Below are 5,466 nucleotides of genomic sequence, written 5' to 3'. Positions count from 1 at the left end.
TTGTGACCTCCAGGCCAATTGGCTGTGAGAATCAGCTGTGTCTATGGTGGGAGAACTTCTGTGGTGAAGACACCCTTCTGGGGCAAGACTTGCTTCAGTGGGGCTTTGGTGCTCACTGAGTCTGCCCCCTGAGTGTCCCTTATTGCTAATTTAGCCTCTGCCTGAGGCTATGCAGCTGAGGCTGTGGGGAGATCTGCAGGTTCCTCTTCTTTGTTTGGGTTTTGGAGGTGCCCAGATGAGGCCCAGCTGTGAAGCAATGCAAGCTGCTGTGGGGCCTTGGGCCTTCTTTTCCAATCTCAGAGTAGTTCATATGTGCTCCCTGTTGCAATGTGCAATTTTTACTTTGGATTTGCATAGTCCATAATTTTGACCTGTTTTGAATTCAATAACCAGTTTGACAATATGACCATTAGAGGTCAGATTGTGTAGATTACATTTGCTTGGAAGAGTAGTAGTCTTGATGCCTGCTATAGTAGGAGAGTGTCATATGTTTTTATATGTTACTGCAACTTGAATCTCTGTTTCTTTATCTCCTATGATTTTATTATGGTGAGCAATATGGAATAAGTGAGAAGTTGGTTACAGAACAGTTAACCTTCTCTCATATTCTTTGATCAGAGTGGGCAAAGTCCAACAGCTTGGATCAGATTTATGGAACTCATCTCAAGTCCTGGTAACTCTTAATATTTTTCTAGATGCAGTCTATAATAGTAGATCAAGGAACATGTAGGTACCCAGCAGATTTAGAACTAACTGTACATAAACACAAGGATTAGTACCTTTCCACGAGATTATGTTACGGATCAGCCAGGATTAGTTATACTTTTAATATAAAACATTTAAACAGTTTATTTTATTTGCAAAGTAACAAACATCTAAGTATACAAATAAGATACAGACTTTTAATTATTCAGCTTATTCAACAAATAGTTATGAAATGGCTGTTCTGCTAGTTACTGGGGGATAATACAGTGGTGAAGTAGATATTATCCTGTGTCCTTTGAGAATTGTTTTTTTCCTGGTGTCAAATTTATTTGTGGAATTAAAAAATATTTTTATTGATTTCAGAGAGAGAAAGGGAGAGGGAGAGAGCGATAGAAACACTGATGAGAGAGAAGCATTGATTGGCTGCCTCCTGCACGCCCCCTACTGGGGATTGAGCCCACAACCCGGACATATGCCCTGACTGGGAATCAAACCTGCGACCTCAACCTCCGAGTGCATGGGGTAATGCTCAACTAACTGAGCCACACTAGCCAGGCTATTTGTGCAATTTTTTTGTAGTCAATTAGAATATGTTTAAGTATAACCATGGTTGAATTGGTGTAAATTCAGTACATAGGACTCAATTGTTTAAAGGTCCCATCTAGTCCTGGCTGGGTGCTTAGTGGTTAGAGCGTCAGCCCATGGACTGAAGGGTCGTGGGTTCGATTCCTGGTCAGGGATATGTATCTGGGTTGCAGGTTTGATCTCTGGCCCTGGTCAGGGCCGGGCCCATTTGGGAAGCAACCAGTTGATGTGTCTTTCACATGGATGTTTCTCTCTGTCCCCCTCCTCCGTCCCTTCCACTCTCTCTCCAAAGACCAATGAAAAAAATATCCTTGGGTGAGGATAAAAAAAAGAAGAATAAAGGCTCTATGCAGTTCAAATATTGCAAACGTTTTTCCTGAGTTCTTAAAAATATGTTTTTCTAGTCTTTACTAACTATATTAAAAAGCAAACCTTTACTCTTTAAGTACATTGTAATTAAGATCTGGCTAAGGCAGTGATGGCGAACCTGTGACACGCGTGTCAGAGGTGACCCGCGAACTCATTTTTTTGGTTGTTTTTCTTTGTTAAATGGCATTTAAATATATAAAATAAATATAAAAAATATAAGTCTTTGTTTTACTATAGTTGCAAATATCAAAAAATTTCTATATGTGACACGGCACCAGAGTTAAGTTAGGATTTTTCAAAATGCTGACACGCCAAGCTCAAAAGGTTTGTCATCACTGGGCTAAGGTATAATTTGGGAGTTATCAGCTGGATTTATAGATCTTGGCTCCACAATTAATTTGCATTGAGACTTTGTGCAAGTTACCTAACCCTGTGGCCGGCAAACTGCTGCTCGTGAGCCACATGCGGCTCTTTGGCCCCTTGAGTGTGGCTCTTCCACAAAATACTACAGTGCGATTGAAACTTTGTGGCCCATGTGCAGAAGTCGGTTTTGAAGAAGTACTGTTGATATTTGGCTCTGTTGACTAATGAGTTTGCCAACCACCTGTTTTGTACCTGAATTTGCACATCTGTAAAATGTGGATAATTATAGTAGCTATGTTACAGGTTAGTTCTGAGTATTAAATGAGATAATGTACATTAAGCACTTAGAACAGTGCTGGTCATATATTAAATATTTAGTAAATGTTAGCTATGATTTTTATTTTTATCAGTTTGTGTATATATTGCTTGTGATTGAGTCTTCTGTAGGAACACCCAATGAGGGCTAAGGTCAAGGGACACTTAAGTGAGTGACTTGGATGTGTTTATGAAATGAATTCACAAATAAGCATTAATCCATGTTTAATTGAATTTAACAATAGGGTGTGAGTTTAAACTCTAGATTTTAAAAAATATATTTTATTGATTTTTTACAGAGAGGAAGGGAGAGGGATAGAGAGTTAGAGACATCGATGGGAGAGAAACATCGATCAGCTGCCTCCTGCACACCCCCTTACTGGGGATGTGCCCGCAACCAAGGTACATGCCCTTGACCAGAATCGAACCTGGGACCCTTCAGTCCGCAGGCCGACGCTCTATCCACTGAGCCAAACCTGTTAGGGCGATTTTTTTATGTTAAGTGCTTATTTATAACACAGTTGAGTGCCTACAGGTCACTATTCTAGGATATAAACACTGAACTAGGTATTAAAATAATACTCTGTATATTCAGCTTTTTTATTCTGGAAAATTACAGATTCAAAAAGAAGAAAATAGAACACTACAAATACCTATCACTAAGCTTCAACAATTACCATCTTGTAATTAGTAGAATTTCATGTATATTTACCCAAGTCTCCCTCACTGAATTATTTTGAAACAAATTTCAGACATATTATCATATTGAAGTTTTTTTTTTTTAAATATATTTTATTCATTTTTTACAGAGAGGAAGGGAGAGAGATAGAGAGTTAGAAACATTGAGGAGAGAGAAACATTGATCAGCTGCCTCCTGCACATCTCCTACTGGGGATGTGCCCGCAACCCAGGTACATGCCCTTGACCAGAATCGACCCTGGGCCCCTTCAGTCCGCAGGCTAACACTCCATCCACTGAGCCAAACCGGTTTCGGCTCATATTGAAGTTTTAAAAATAAACTTAGCCCTAGCCGGTATGGCTCAGTGGATGGAGTGTTAGCCTGCGGACTGAAGGGTCCCTGGTTCCATTCCGGTCAAGGGCACTTGCCCAGGTTGCGGGCTTGACCCGCAGTAGGGGGCATGCAGGAGGCAGCCAATTGATGACTCTCATCATTGATGTTTTTATTTCTCTCTCCCTCTCCCTTCCTCTCTGAAATAAATAAAAATATATTAAATAAATAAACTTGCTATACTAAGGGAAGTTTGCCTAAAATGAACTACACTATATTTGCAAAAATACAAGTTTTTTTTTTTCCTTTGTTGCCAGTACAAAAAACAGGTTGCCCTCTTGATTAAAAAAAAAAAAAAATTATTTCAGAGAGGAAGGGAGAGGGAGAGATAGAAACATCAGTGATGAGAGAGAATCATTGATCAGCTGCCTCCTGCATGCCCCACACTGGGGATTGAGTCCATGACCCAGGCATGTACTCTGACTGGGAATTGAACCTGGGGCCCTTCAGTCCTCAGGTCGATGCTCTATCCACTGGGCCACGCTGGCTGGGCTTGATTTCTTTTAAGTGATAGTGTTTTTGGTGTATGGCGTTTATTATATTTTGTAGTTTAGAAGCTACTATACTTTCACATTATTGAAATATAAAATTTTTAACACTCTATTCTAAAAATTTTCAAACTTATACCAAAGTTGAAAGAATTTTACATATACTTACCACCTATCTTCTACCTTTAAGATTTTACTGTGCCTATTTTATCACATATTTAGCCATCTATCCAATTCTCCATCGGTGTAGCAATCCATCCTATTGTGTTTTTTAAAAGAAATATATATTGATTTGATTTGAGAGAGAGGAAGGAGGGGAGAGAGAGAGAGAGAGAGAGAAAGAGAGAACGATATGAGAAAGAACATCAATCATTTGTCTTCTGTATATGCCCCTACCGAGAATTATACAGCTGAGCCACTTCTGCTGGGCTAAGTGAATATACTAGTAAAATAAGTGTTAACTTATTTTTTCTCAGTTAAACTTTTATAATAGCCAGTGCACACAGTAGCCCTTAGTTGCTGTACTTGTGGTCTGAATAAATAAAAATTCATTTTAAAGTGTAACAGTCATTCTAAGTATATCCTTTTACTTTATTTATTTATTTATTTGAATGCAAAAACCACATATTTATTAAACACATGATTAACTTAAAAACACCAAACCAGTTTGTTTTAAAGTGCTCCTCATCCAAGACCTTGGACAAAACCATCACTCTAAAGTGAATTTAGAAAAACAGTTTAAAAGGCAAACAATGACAATAGATATGGACAGGAACTACTAAAAAAATGCTATTCTTTAATTAAATAATGCTATTCTCAAGTGTTGTAGAGCAGTTGCCTTAACAGAATTCCTTTTTTGTATAAATATTCATAAATTAAAAAATGTCTCTAGATATCTGAAGAGCTGCAAACATTAATACCTTAAAACAGCAGCTTAATGTCTATTTTAGGAAAAAAGCACTAAAATCTTCTTCCATTGAAAGCTGTTTATTTCTCTGGTAGAAGTGAGCAAGGTCACTACAACATTAGCCTCTTTCCCAGAACAGTGTAAATAACAATGTATACACATCTTAAATTTGGTAGGTCATTTTTGATGCAACAGAAAAATAAATAAAAATTAAATACTTTTAACCCAACATTTGGTTTTGACAAATCAGTAGTGTCAATTTCACATATGAAGGACAGCACTGTCTGGTTTGTAAATAAAATCCTCAATGTCATGGCATTTGGGCTAAAAATATTTAAGATTATTAAATGTTTCCTTTTGCTTAAAAGAATACAGTACAATCACCATCAAGCTGCTATGGTAACTCATTTTCAGTTGGGGTAAAGTGACCATTTGGTCCATGGCTCAAGTTACATATGTCACACTTCTGTCCAACGGAAACCTTATGTTTATAAGATTTCATATTTATAAGCTACAATACACAGACTAAGCTGTCGGTCACTCACAGTTTTTTAGAAAAATATCTACATTTGTCCTTAGGGATGTCAAAATGTTATACCATAATTTGTTTAAAAAGAAAAAAATATACACATTCATACTATGAAGTTATTAGGAAAATACTCTTG

At 37.6% G+C, this 5,466-nt stretch overlaps 1 protein-coding gene across 1 annotated transcript in view; it reads left to right on the top strand.

The window, feature by feature from the left end:
• ATRX (alpha thalassemia/mental retardation syndrome X-linked) overlaps positions 1–5,466 on the top strand; it is a gene marked incomplete at its 3' end in the record, with an annotated part of 143,993 nt that overhangs the window by 31,793 nt on the left and 106,734 nt on the right. The window lies entirely within an intron of this gene.

Source organism: Myotis davidii, unplaced genomic scaffold (assembly GCF_000327345.1).
Source record: "Myotis davidii unplaced genomic scaffold, ASM32734v1 scaffold1493, whole genome shotgun sequence".
NCBI classification, from domain to species: Eukaryota; Metazoa; Chordata; class Mammalia; order Chiroptera; family Vespertilionidae; genus Myotis; species Myotis davidii.
The sequence above is the reverse complement of the archived record's forward strand: the minus strand, read 5'-3'. Positions and strand labels throughout refer to the sequence as shown.